Source organism: Engraulis encrasicolus, chromosome 14 (assembly GCF_034702125.1).
Source record: "Engraulis encrasicolus isolate BLACKSEA-1 chromosome 14, IST_EnEncr_1.0, whole genome shotgun sequence".
Classification (NCBI taxonomy): Eukaryota; Metazoa; Chordata; class Actinopteri; order Clupeiformes; family Engraulidae; genus Engraulis; species Engraulis encrasicolus.
The window spans coordinates 9316009-9330143 of NC_085870.1; the positions used below are offsets into that span (position 1 = coordinate 9316009).

A 14135-nucleotide genomic window follows, 5' to 3' on the forward strand; every position below is an offset into this window, starting at 1 on the left:
AAACCATCCCTTTTTAGAGTTTTTTCTTTTTGTTGTCTTTCTGCTCCCTCATTCTCACAGCGCAGCGTCGCAAAGAAGAGACAGAATAGACGCCAAGAGAAAAGGCTCACCGGGTTATAAAGAAAGTGGGGCTGCAGCAGAGGCATTGTGTGTGTGTGTGTGTGTGTGTGTGTGTGTGTGTGTGTGTGTGTGTGTGTGTGTGTGTGTGTGTGTGTGTGTGCGTGTGTGCGTGGGTGTGTATGTGTGAGCCTACATAGAGTGTGTGTGTGTGTGTGTGTGTGTGTGTGTGTGTGTGTGTGTGTGTGTGTGTGTGTGTGTGTGTGTGTGTGTGTGTGTGTGTGTGTGTGTGTGTGTGTGTGTGTGTGTGAGTGACTGTCTGCGTGCCTATGTAGTGTGTGTGTGTGTGTGTGTGTGTGTGTGTGTGTGTGTGTGTGTGTGTGCGTGTGTGTGTGTGTCCTCTGGATGGTCCCCGGCCTCCTTGCTAACTAACTAACCCCTCCCCTCTCCCCTCTGACGCAGTCTTCTGAGCCCCGTCCGCGGATAGACAGCTGCTATTAAACCCTGATTGTTTCAGGTTCACGGGGCGTGAAAGGGCCTGATTGAGGCCCTCTGATCCCAATGAGGGTGGTCTCTGATCGGAGGTGGGGGGAACGGGGACAGGGCTGGGGGCGGGGGGACGGGGGGACGGGGGGACGGGAGGAGGATGGGACTCCTGTGTCATGTGACGGTCGGGTGTCCCTTGCTGCCTGTGCGCCGCAAAATGGGGAGCTGGCACTGAAGGGGAAAAAACACACACATACACCAACACACACACAGACACACACACACACCAGAGCACAGCCACTTGTTGACGCCTTCGTGCCAACTTGTCCTCCCTATGTTTACTGTCACTCTCCCTCTCTCATCTCTCCCTCGCCCGCTGTATTACGTGCCCAAGTAAACGTCCCTTCCTGGTGGATCAGAGGTGAATAAAGTAAAAGTAGGAGTAAATTCACAATGTAAGTGCAACACTCGTACATTATGTATGTTACATTGTTGCAGTTGTGCCCCTGTACCAAATGAAGTGCCTAGACGGAGTTTATAACTTTTCTTTTACTTCTGCCTCTACTTTATACACATCTGAGGTGAATATGGGATTTTTTTAATGGAATGCAAGAAGTGTAAATAGTAATCGATATATATCGATGCATCGATCCTACGGCCGACGATCGAATCGAATCGTATCATGGGGCATTCTTAAGTATCGAAAATAATCTAATCACTGCCTTAAGAAATTGATATCGGATTGTGTTGTCATGGAAACTGTGATTTACACCCCTATTTTCAACCAATGGTTTGTGATGTAGGGTTCCGTTCTGTGCCAGCCAATGTCTCACTTTTCTTGATGGCAAAATAGGTAGCTCGCTCGCAAAACGAAGATGCTGATAATACACTGTGATAATGCATCCTCGCTGCAATGCCACAAGAAATACAATCTCACACCACCAAACCCCCACAACCCCACTGCCATATCATTCACCTTTGACCTCTGCTCCAGTGGTATTAGAGGGCAATAGAAGAACTCTGAAAGCAAAACGTGCCCTGATTAGCACTTTTGTGTCAAAGGGACAATGCAGATTCTTCCAGCCCTTACAGTACAAATATAAAGGAGAGAGAGAGAGAGAGAGAGAGAGAGAGAGAGAGAGAGAGAGAGAGAGAGAGAGAGAGAGAGAGAGAGAGAGAGAGAGAGAAAGGGCTTTGGCATGGCATCTGTGAGGAGGAGGAGAGGGCCTGCCTTCCTGTATGGTTTATTTGCACAGGAGCTCTCTCCTAATGGGGTACCTTTTGGCTTTAACACAGGGCCATCACGCACTGATAAAGGCCAAGGGGGAAGAGGAAGCACTCCCCACTGAGCATTTCACACGTCCCACTAAGGGCAAGTGCACTACTCCGCTGCTTCTTCTTCTTCTTCTTCTTCTCCGAAGCACAACCTTGAGCAGGGGCCGGCCTGCTTGCCTATACCGACCAGCACAGCCTCAGTCTGTGTCTCTGCCTGCCTTCACACACAGCAAATGGGAGTAGGCCCACAACGTAGTGCCTAAGGTTGAGACGCTAGCAGAACCTTTTTTTCTGAGCTACTACGTGATCTAAGCAGGGTTTTACCAACATTGTAATGGCTATGTCTTAAACTGTTACTTCAGGCTCTCTACATAGTCATAGCAATGTTGTTATGATGTAGTTCAGCATTTTCAGCAAATAGTGAATAGGCCCGCCGGCGACCCCATCTGCAGTAAGAGGCTACATTAACTTTTTTTTCATCAATAGCCAAAATGGTTAATATATTTCAATCTTACTAGCCACAATTACACGCTCACTAATGGATCAAAGGGGCAAGTACGTTTTCTTTTCTACCAGCCAAACTGAAACTTTACCAGCATTTGGCCAGTTGGCAGGTATTCATTTAGAATGGTACTTCTACGGTACGATATGGTATCACAACAAAGGCTGCTTTTGGTGCCCCTTTATCTGGAAAAAGGAGTACATTGTACCTGTGTATAAATGTGCACCTCACGGATCACCACATGGTACAATAGATGGTACATCATATCAACAAAAAGTAGGTACGTATTTGTTCTGAAGGAAAGTTCTGCTGGTGTGACAAACATAGCTCCATTTCTCTGTGTGTCAACCCTCAGAGGCCTGCACGACAACACAGCTGACGTTCACCAGACACTCAACAGTGATTAGCAGCACCAAGCTGTATGTTTTCGCTGTGTTTCGGAGATAAACACTTGAGTGTACACAACTTGCAGAGCGACAATCTGCCAGGTCATGTGTGAGGACGCAAGGATTTTTTTTTTGTTGCTTCTGCCAAATGATCTCAGACATCTAGTCATGTACCGTCCTATGTACAGGCATGTACAGGCCTACTGTATGTATGACTGATCCTCCAAAGTCCACAGTGTGATGTAGTTTATAAACTGCACAGATTTTGTAAAAGTTTTTTTTCTGTGATTTTTTTCTGTGTTCGTGACATGTAGATGTGCCATTTTGCTGGTACACTAAATCATGTATGGGCGAAACACCTCCAAAGAGAAACTTGACTCGAAGATCTTTTCACTATTTCCACGATTCTTTCCCCCCCTATATCACTTGTTGCAGTTAGTTCTTGGGTAATTTTAGGCCAGCGTAAGGGATGGTACAGTGAGGTCTACACTTGGATCAAATTTATGATTACACTGAAGCAAGCTGTGTTCATGACTTTACCACATTATAAGATGAAGCAAAGCCTTTATGGGGCAATTACACAGATTAGTCAAGATTACATAAGGTTTTACATCAAGTCCTCTCCCTCTCACACCGACTGCGCCTATAGCCCACTCCCTCTTTTTGACAAGCTTGTTTTTCCCCAATTGGCATAGGCCTACTCTCTTTCTGTATCATCTTAGTCTCAAGTCCAAAAATGTTATTGTCCAGTTAATTACTGTATAATAACACATGCTTAACAGCTAATAACATTCTGAATGAATACAATATATGTTCATAAGGATTCCGTTATTTGCAGGCGTGCGTCTTCTTTTGAAATGTTTAGCTGACAAAATGAGCTTTCATACCTCATTATTCTTGACTTGCGTGTATCCACCGTGTGTAATCACTCAGCGTGTACATGGCTCTGAGGTTATTAGCTAATGCTTTAATATTTATTTTTCGGCATTGAGTCTTACTAAATTTACTTCTTACATAGACTGGACGGTGTACGCTTAAGACGTGGATAGAGAGTTCTAAACATTGTGTAATGTTTATACGCAGTGCACTTTTCCCAAAATGTGCAAAAGTCACTCGCCAAACACGCCATAGATCTCAAGGGCTTGATGTCCCACCCAACATCAACAGGCCCAATTTGAAAAATGAAAATAATAAAAAATAAATAAACAGAATGTTAATCCATAAAATAATATCGTTCTGCGGTAGGTCTCCTGGCCGGGCAGCCTACGCACATTTGGGAAAGATACTGGCACCTCAAGTATTTCAGGTTACAAGAAACAGCTGTGCGGATGCGGCCCTACGACCCTCAATGGAATGGTATGACCTCCACACGCTCAAGGAGAGAGTTTTCTGGTCAGAATTTGGACAGAAAAGGCGAAAAGCGAAAAGATTGCAGTCCGTGGAGGAATTGGTGCGTGGTGCGTCAACAATTATCCAAATTATCGCAATCCATTACGCAGCCAAACACATAAGAGACGCAGTGTCTATAGCTTCTACTTGCGGTGTTTTTAAAAGAGTGACCGGTATTAGGTGGAATAATTAAATAGCATTATGTCAACATGGGAAATTCCAAGCATTAAACTGGGATACTTGGAGGGCGTGAACACGAGAGTTAAAGTTTGCGGCTTGTAAATAAATTATGATCGTTCAGCTATGCGGGCAGCAAAAACAGCTAATGGCAATAAAATAAACTGTGATATGTAATGTTGCAAGCGATCTCTGTAAAATATTTCTCAGTTCTTCGTGGTGATAAGGGTTTGTATCATGTTCTAAAAGAGCACTATAGTATTTACCAACACTCACGGGTGGTCTTCGAGAAGTCATGTAGCTTATGGGTTTATCTTCCACATCAGCACACGTTACTGTTCCCGAGTGTTTATATTGAGCAGTGCAAGTCAAGAGTGCTGGCCTATTAAAGACATGGCGTTTGTATTGCTAATCAATGTGCAAACATCTCACTTGATCAACACACTCATAATGCACTTACTTTGGGACCACCAGTCCATTCAACACCCTTGAGGACAAGACAGCACTATATTACTGAAAACAGTGCCTCTCACATACTTTTACTGAACAGTCCCAACTACTACAATATTTTTCACTTTTCATTTATAAATCCACAAGAGCGTGCATTGACAGAATTTGAAAGTACCTCTTACACAGAGTTGGGCTTGTCTGCATCAGTAGGTGGCCTTAAATTGATCCCAGCAAACTCGGCTTTCCTTGGAGCAGCTCTTGGAGAAAGGGGGCAGAGAGCGTCCCACTGGGGGTTAGAGAATTTCCAATAAAGCCCCCTCTTTCTCTCCCTGGACAGACACATGCAGATGGATACGGCTGGTACTTCTTCTCTTTTTCATACAAGTTACTCCCGTGATGCGGTCTTCGAGTATCCACTCTAAAGCTTGTGCCAGAAAAGTTTCTTAAAAGTTATGTCTTGATAAGTTTGAGTTGAGGCAAATCGCGATCCATTTTCGGTGCCCGTGTCTCGCAGACCCTAACTTGCAGAGGCTATGCGAGAATGCGAACCCTCCTTCCCTCTCCCCCTTTCCCTCTCTCCCCCTCCCTCTCCCTTTCTCAGACTCCGTAGACCACCCCGAAACAGGAAGTGAAGTTTTTGTTTTTCTTGAAAAAAAAAAAAGGAGTACGGAGCCATGCTACTCTGCCGTCACAGACTCACATAACGCTCTGTCCTCTATAAAACTGACACGTTTTTACGCCTGCAAATGTTTGCAGTAGTAATGGAGGCAATTCATAATAATAATAATAATAATAATAATAATAATAATAATAATAATAATAATAATAATAATAATAATAATAATAGCCCCAAACCACAACAGGACAATAATTTAATCTTTGTTAGAGTTCATCCTGAATCTAATTTGATTTTCCTTTTGTTTAGAGTTCCAGCAGGACTTTTTGCCTTCAGCTGTCTACTTGTGTGGCTTGTGATGCTCGGTCTTGTCCCCATCAGCCCGTTTGACTCAGCGGTTCACCACAAAACCTGGAATGGAATCGGATCTACACCCGAAGAGCATACCATTTGGCGGCAGCCTCGAGCGTCCTCAGTCTTCACCCACACACCAGTTTTAAAGCTGTTAAGAAAATAGCGAATTGTGAGCGCTGCAGTGCAGTAACTCCTCGGCTGAACCCAAAGGACGCCAAAAAAAAGTGGTTCACTGTAGCCTAACACCAAATCTCTGCAGAAAAATGTTGACTGCCAACACATGTTTATTACACCCAGTTATGGTAAGTGCTAAGCTGGAGTGATTAGCAACAAAATCAAGCTTCTTTAGAACCAGCTAATTGTAGCCTAATATAATAATAGGCCTACAAATGTGTTTGCTTTGGTTAACACATGGTTTATCCTAACAGATTATTTCTAGATTCAGATTAAGTCTAGGCCTATTTCTACCTTTTCAAAGCCAATGTAGGCCTTTCTAATTGTACTAGTTTATTTCCAGAATGTATGCTGCCCGTCCACAAATGTTATCCTTTACATGTTTTTACCACCACCATAATTTCTAAGCAGCCTATTCCACTTGGAAATATACACTTTTCATACATGAATAGGTGGGTCTTTTCATTGTCAGTCAAATGTTAAGTGTTCTGTATCAAAATATTTGCCATCAATTAATAAATCTACTTTTTCTGGAATAGCCCAGTCATCACCGCTATCAATTTCAAGTGTTCTTATTGAGTTTAAATATTATTACATTTATAGGCCTACTATGCATGGGTCTGTCCGTCATGTTGAGTTTTTATTATTATTTACTTAATCATGGACATTACATGCAGGAACAGATTATGACTTCATGGACCCCTGGGCCCCTGGGCCCCTGGACTTGGGCCCGGTAGGCCCGTGCAGTAGTCCGCTCTTGATGACATGGTTCCAAATGTCTAATTTTCCGCATGTTGTTCACTTGACAAGCTTACAGCAGTAAGATATCGCAATGCAGTTCTCTACTCTGGCTAATTTGAAGATTTGAAATGAAGGAAATCTTATATAGTAGACCTTTAACCTTGCATTGTCCTAAGTGCTTTGAAACAGATATGCAGATGTTATCTGTTCTTCAGCATCATTATTTACGTAATCTAGAGAAACAAAGTGATAAGAAACAATATAACATAGATTTTGCAAGTCAACGTTTATTACCTGACTGCATTCAGCTCTGTATAAATGTGCGGAACCACCCTTGAACTTTTCACGGCTATCTCTCAGAGTAGGGGCGAGCCTATTAGCCGAGCATTTGGTGACCTGTCTAATGCACGAGTCCATTGAGAACATACGGGCTGGTGATTAAACCAGATTGTGAATGGGTTTCAGGGCCCTGGGACCGAGCAGGGTAATATCTGTGCTTACGGCCAGGACAGATGCCTGGGCCATATGCCTGCCACGGAGCTTCAGAATGGTGGGCTTATAGGAGCAGAGCAGGCTGAGACAGCACGGACGACCATTCATACCAGCTCCACAGCTAACTTGTGAATGGAGAGAGAGAGAGAGAGGAGTTGCCATGGCAACAGGTCCAGTGATGGCTTTGCAACACTGTATTTTTATTCATTCATTTATTATTTGTGTGCTTGTTTATTTGTGTGCACAACCACTCTTGGAGAGGATATAAGCATGTAGTCAGTTTTCACACACAAACAAATATGCATATCGTTTGCACTTGATGATTATTGTTTCTGTTGCAATTGCTATAACAGATCAGGGGATGTTTTCATTAAGATTTGCATCTGTAGATTATAATATACACAGACACATGCATGCATGCCAGCAGTGCACACTGACTCAAACGTGTGTCTGTGTGTGCGAGTGTGTGCGAGTGTGTGTGTGTGTGTGTGTGTGTGTGTGTGTGTGTGTGTGTGTGTGTGTGTGTGTGTGTGTGTGTGTGTGTGTGTGTGTATATGTGTGTGTGTGTGGGTGGGTGCATGTGTGTGTGTGTGTGTGTGTGTGTGTGTGTGTGTGTGTGTTGTGTGTGTGTGTGGGTGCATGTGTGTGCCAGTGTGTGTGTGTGTGTGTGTGTGTGTGTGTGTGTGTGTGTGCGCGCGTGCGTGTGTCCATGTGTGTGCATATGTGTGTGTGTGGGTGCGTGTGTGCGCGAGTGTGTGTGTGGGTGCATGTGTGTGTGTGTGCACGTGTGCACGTGTAAACGTGCGCGTATGCAAACGGAACACTAAACGATGTATACTCTTGCACATTGCAATACACTTGCATTACACACTTGCACATAATGCCCATAATGTTGAAGCACATCATTGTGCAAATGGAACAATCTAAAACAAAAAAAGAATGCACAAGGTGGAAACTCCTGACAAGTTCCCACTATACTGTACATAGTTAAGAATGACCTTGATGTAGACACATGTAGACTTGGAGGATTGGTACACCTGTGCACCTTCTAGAACAGTGGTTCTCAGCTGGAACAGTCTTGGGACCCACCATTTTCCACTCTCATTCGGTCGCGATCCAATTTTTTTAGCGACACTCGAATGACTGGCTGCACACTACTATCTCGCATAAACATTCTGATTTTATCTATGACGACAGATGACACAAGTTCAATCGCCTATAAAAATAAGCATAAATTGTTGCAGGAAAAGTTTTTTTTGTTTTGTTTTAGCGAATGAATGAATTACGATTTTTTTTAACACCACGGCTCCGCGACCCACCCATGACCCCTCCGCGACCCACTTTTGGGCCCCGACCCACCAGTTGAGAAACACTGTTCTAGAAGACCAAGGTGAGCTTGAGTGCTATAGAGCAGGGCAGGTGAGGTGAGGCCATCTGTTCACTGTGGCACCCATTCATGTGTACGACTTGTGTTTGTGTTTTAGCAGGACCAGCATAGGAGTAGGTGCAGGTGTCCATTCACATAAATCCAGCAAAGCTACTTGACAGATTACAACCGAGGGGGGATTACACACACGCGCACGTGCAATCAGACACACACACACACACACACACACACACACACACACACACACACACACACACACACACACACACACACACACACACACACACACACACACACACACACACACACACACACCTACAGCAGGTGAAGGATTTTGGCAAGGCAAAGAGAGAGCATGCTCGCCCACCCTGACCTGGTCTATTCGTGGCAGCCAAGTGAAAAGGAGAAAATGAATCTCAGCCTGTCACTCTCCAGCAGGATTGTGCAATGATTACTCCATAGCGTTCACCACTAGGCTGAATGTATTAGCAAAGATTCTCTATTATAAGATGCATTTAGATCGTCTCTGGTACTAGGGCTGCTCGATTATGGGAAACAAAATCAATATCATGATTATTTTAGAGTAGAGTAGAGTAGAGTAGAGTAGAGTAACTTTATTGATCCCCAGGGGAAATTCAGGAAATTCATTTTTAGTCAGTATTCAGATATCACAATATTTTTAAACGATTAAAAAAAAAAAAAAGTTAAAGAAAAATAATTGTGTCAAACAATTCTCAATCTTCCCTCCCTTCAGCAGTGTGAGTGGAGGGCCATAGAGAAACACACAGTGGTGTTCTGCATGAGTGTTGGATAGCAACTCTGCTCTGCCCTCGCAATGGTTCAAGTGGAGGGGCTGGGGGATGTACAGTGTGTAACATAGCCTACCTTTTGGCCGTATAGACAAAGGACAAAATTTGTTTCAACTCAACCTTATGACATTTGATATAGTTTGACAGCAATATTGATATCGCAATATTAATTTGATATATTGCACAGCTCTTGAATGTACTGTGGCACTTGCTATAGAGCACACTGTTCTCCAGAGTGAAACATGAAGAGTTCAGATACAAACCCCTCCGAAACCCTCCGTTTAAAACAGTGTTCTCTCCAAGTAATCTAAATCTATGCTATTATGATGAGCAACAATTTCAGCCCAAACAAAAGCAAGGTGGACTGATTTTTAAGTTGAATAAATGTATAGAAAGACAACCAATTTGTTGGTAAACTAATCACAAATGCACATCAGATTACAACAAACACTTTGCATACAGTATATGCACTACAATACTAATAATATACTACAACAATAATACCATTACTACATTGCAAACATTTTTGGTAACATAGTACAACTTCAGCATGCCATTCTGCCTATAACAAGCATAACAAAAATAAAGTTTCTGAAAAACATAAAAAATGAGGGTTCTTTATCTTATACTTTAGGGTTAAATGTTTTTTTCATGAAGGTGCATGGCTGAATACACATGTCTTAGATTTAAAGCAAATCTAAACAGAAGCATGATGGAATTTTAAGTAGTAGTACTTCAAATAAACACTAAATCAAAATACTTACAACAGGCTACAGTAGAACTCATACGTTGCACCGGAAGTCTGTTTAACTTTGAATGTCATTCAGACATTTCAGGAACTATCCCCATGTGCACAAACGGAATGTAAACACACTCAGAGCTATTTTTGGGAAGTGACCACCAATAGGCATTTAGACATTCAAAATTCCCAGGTTTATTTTTTTCCCCCTCTCTGTTCAAAAAATGTGAACCATGTTGTGGAGCCCTGGAATGCATCTGTCTCCCTGCCCTGCGTCCTCCCCAGTCAAGTCAGCAATGTGTAAAACAGTTCTGCCCTTCACAGTCTAATGAATCACTATAGACAGGCACCTATAGGGACCGCACACCTGCACAACACACAGTAAACTGTTTTTTTGCAGTGTTGATGCAAGACTTTAAGAGTAGGACTAACACTGTCAGTGCTACATTTAACCCCATGGGTGTTGAATTAACACTGTAAAGGCCTTTTGCACGGTTCACTCTAGGCAGCCACAGGAGATCCACTCAAGTCAGTCAGTCAGACACACACACACACACACACACACACACACACACACACACACACACACACACACACACACACACACACACACACACACACACACACACACACACACACACACACACACACACACTACACACTACACGTGTACATCTGCTACCAAGGCTGGGAGGCAGCTGGACACCATTACTTCTGAACTCTGCAATCCACTAAAATCTTTTACAGGATTTATTTTTCCATTGCAGATGGTCCCGTGCACATGTTGTGCTTCCCATTGGCTTGGGGTGTGAGCCTGCCACTGATAGGATCCCGTGGGCTCGGGCATATAAAGGTGGCTCTCGCCCTCTCTTCGTTCCAACCCCTGCCAAGAAAGGAGGAGGACAACAAGAGCGAGAGCAAGAGAAAGCGAAAGAGTGGCGGCTGTCCTGTCATGGAGACTTAGGCTACTGAACTGACCCTGCCTGCCTGACTGCTGTCTACTCTAGCCAGTGGAGGTAAGCCCCCATGCTAGTAGTGAATGGCAGTTTCACCACTTGTAGCTTTGGCAATGTGAATAGTCAACAGAATAATAATAATAATAATAATAATAATAATAATAATAATAATAATAATAATAATAATAATAAACGGACGTGTTTATAGCTGGAAGTTATGTTTACATGTCATAATTTGAATGATACATTTAATTAATGCCATTTTGTTTTATTTGCACACGTGTGCATTGAGAGCATACAGAAAAGTGAGAACATTTTAATGCTGAATGTTTCGTTTAAGATAATTTGATATAATGGCAGATTTTTACTATGAATAATTTAATGAGTGCTAATACATGAGCAAATAATCAGAGTAAATGTTAGAGTTATAAAATAGGATATTATTATTTATATAGCAAATAATATTAATAATGTCAAAAAGATTGTATGCATTTTATTAAAAATAATAACAACTGTAAACCTCAATTATCCTATACTACTGTGGAAGTACATGGGTTATCTGAGGGCATAATATAATATTAATATAAGTTGATATAAGTATGATAAGTTTGACTGAGTGTTAGTTAGCACAACAGCCATTAAACACGAGCAGTCTTTTAGACATGGCTGGGCTTCAGTGCCACTAACAGTGAAAATAACAATAATTGAGAGAACATCTGAAGTGTAAGAATGACATTAATTCTTGATTAATAAGTCAAGTCAAGTCAAATCAGCTTTTATTGTCAGTTTCTTCATATGCACAGGTCATACATGGAAATTGAAATTATGTTTCTCTCTCTATACCATGAAAGGACATAGACATACACAGGACTGACATTTACAGACTGACATCAAAGGGCAAGACAAGTAACAGTGATGGACCAATAACAGTAAAGTGATGATGAATTATATAATATAAATAATACAGTAACTGAGTGAGCATTTAACATTGATGAGTGACAGTGGCGGGCCAGTGATAAACCAGTAACAAATAAGTGATAGAGTATATATAACAATATAACATTGAACATTTAACGTATAGGGGAAAGGAATAGGAGACATACTAATAACAACAGTAATACAATAATAGTAAAATACAGAATAAGTCAAGGCTATGCAGTACCACACACAGTGCAGGGGTGCATTTCTCAAATGCGAAGTTGTTAGCCTGTGAGCAACTTCAGTAGTTGCCAATGGGAAAATGCATTGAAACCAACAAAGTAGCTAATGTAGTAAGCAACTTTGGTTTCGAGAAATGCACCCCAGCATAGTCAATTAGTCCAGTGCTGAAGTAGCAGCATGAGCAGCTAATGTATTGTGTTTTGTTTCTTTTTTGACATGAGAAGAAACAGTCTTGTTGTAATAATTGGTTATGTGATGAATGCGCAACTAAGTGAATGCATTATAATAATGAAGACACCATTCTTGCGTTATGCAGCGACAGATAAATGCTTTGGGCATTGTATGCACAAACATTGAACTTCATATCTGTATGAGAGTGCACATGCGTACATGTTCATTATTTCATCAATGCACTTGAGATAATGCACTAGATGTAACATATATTACATTCTTCAGACATTTACTGAACAGATATACATATTGATTGAACATCAAAATAAAAGGAAAGTCCAAAGTCAATTTGCAATCTGCTATTTAGGTTTTTTTGGTTGTTGTTTTTTTGGCCACACGCACCGCCTACATATTGATTGGCTGTCTTTTATTTAGGCAATGGTTGTAATGATAGCAATAGACGGTTGTGTTCTTCTATTTTTGCATTGGGGAAAGTCCCTCTTAAATCAAACTGGCAACACATACAGCACAACTTTCTCATAGGGAAGAAAAATACATAGAAGGTCACAATTCAAAGCTATTTCTACTAAACATTTGAACTTGATCAATTCTGTCAAACTCTACTGATTGCTTAGAGCAGTGGTTCTTAACCTGGGGTGCGGGCACCCCCTGGGGGTGCGCCAGAGATTTCAGGGGGTGCACGGAATTGTGTTTGTGTTGAGGTTGTGACCAAAATTCTGTTAGCAAACATTATAATTAGGTCAAATTAAACCCAAATTTAAACAGCTTTTAGTCCTCATGTCAAGTCATTAAGGTATTGATTAATGTCTCAAGCAAGAGTCATTGTAATAAATCACTTAAATAATTGTTTAGGGCGTATAGAAGTGTAGAAGTTTGGGTTGGGGGTGTGCGGCTTGTCTTGGTCACAGGTATGGGGGTGCGTGAAGAAAAAAAGGTTAAGAACCACTGGCTTAGAGTATCACTACTACAGTGTTTAGACCATAACCGACTGATTTACAACCCATGTAATTAGTGAAGTGCCCTGAAGACAGTCAGCATATCCAGTTATCACTGTCCTTATCATGTGGCTTTAAGCCAATTGCCCAATGCCATGACTGAAATGGTGTACATTAATGCCATTATTTCCACACCGCTTGCTAAACTGCTTACTCTCGGTCTGCAGAGTATGTGGTGGTGAGTGATTTCAGTGTGTGTGACAGCTGATTGCAGCCCATGACCCGAGGCTTGATGCAAACTCACTTCTCACCACCAGAGGGCAGTGTGACACAGTACGAGACAGAGTCTTTATTAACGGCTCTGGTATGAGTCAGAGTCTTTATTAACGGCTCTGGTATGAGAGAGAGCTGCAACTGTGTTGTGTGACTGCAAATCATTTATTCTTGCATTGATTAATCCCTTCTAAAGACAGAGATTGTACCACAGTGCTCACTGATAAGATCCTAAATTTAATTAAATGCTGATATTTTGACGCTTACGAATGTATCGAAATGATATTTTTATGTGTCCCCCCCCCCTTTTCTCATGATTCAGGAATCATGTCAGGATTCAGCAAGTGAAACTCTGCAATAGTTTGGAAGGAAATTCATATGGAGCCTGTGGCAGTCCAGCAGCAATACCCGACCTACTCCAATCGCAGAACTCCTCCACTGTCAACGTTGTCTTCCTCGGCTGTTACATAAGCGTGTCCCCTCTGGGTGAGAACAGCACTATGTAATGACACACATTTCACACGGGACTCAAAGACATTCACACTATTCACAAGTTGTCAAAGCGGCCGGCAGCCACTCACACT

The 14135-nt window shown here is 42.0% G+C and overlaps 1 protein-coding gene across 2 annotated transcripts in view; it reads right to left on the reverse strand.

The window, feature by feature from the left end:
- Window positions 1–5249, reverse strand: part of gli1 (GLI family zinc finger 1) — an 85394-nt gene extending 80145 nt beyond the window's left edge. The window contains exon 1 of one of the 2 annotated variants that reach the window (XM_063214895.1): window positions 4905–5249. The gene's annotated coding sequence lies outside the window, so the exon portion shown is untranslated. Of the gene's footprint in view, window positions 1–4897 lie in introns of both variants that reach the window. The other variant, XM_063214894.1, reaches the window with a different exon arrangement.
- Window positions 5250–14135: the final 8886 nt, after the last annotated feature.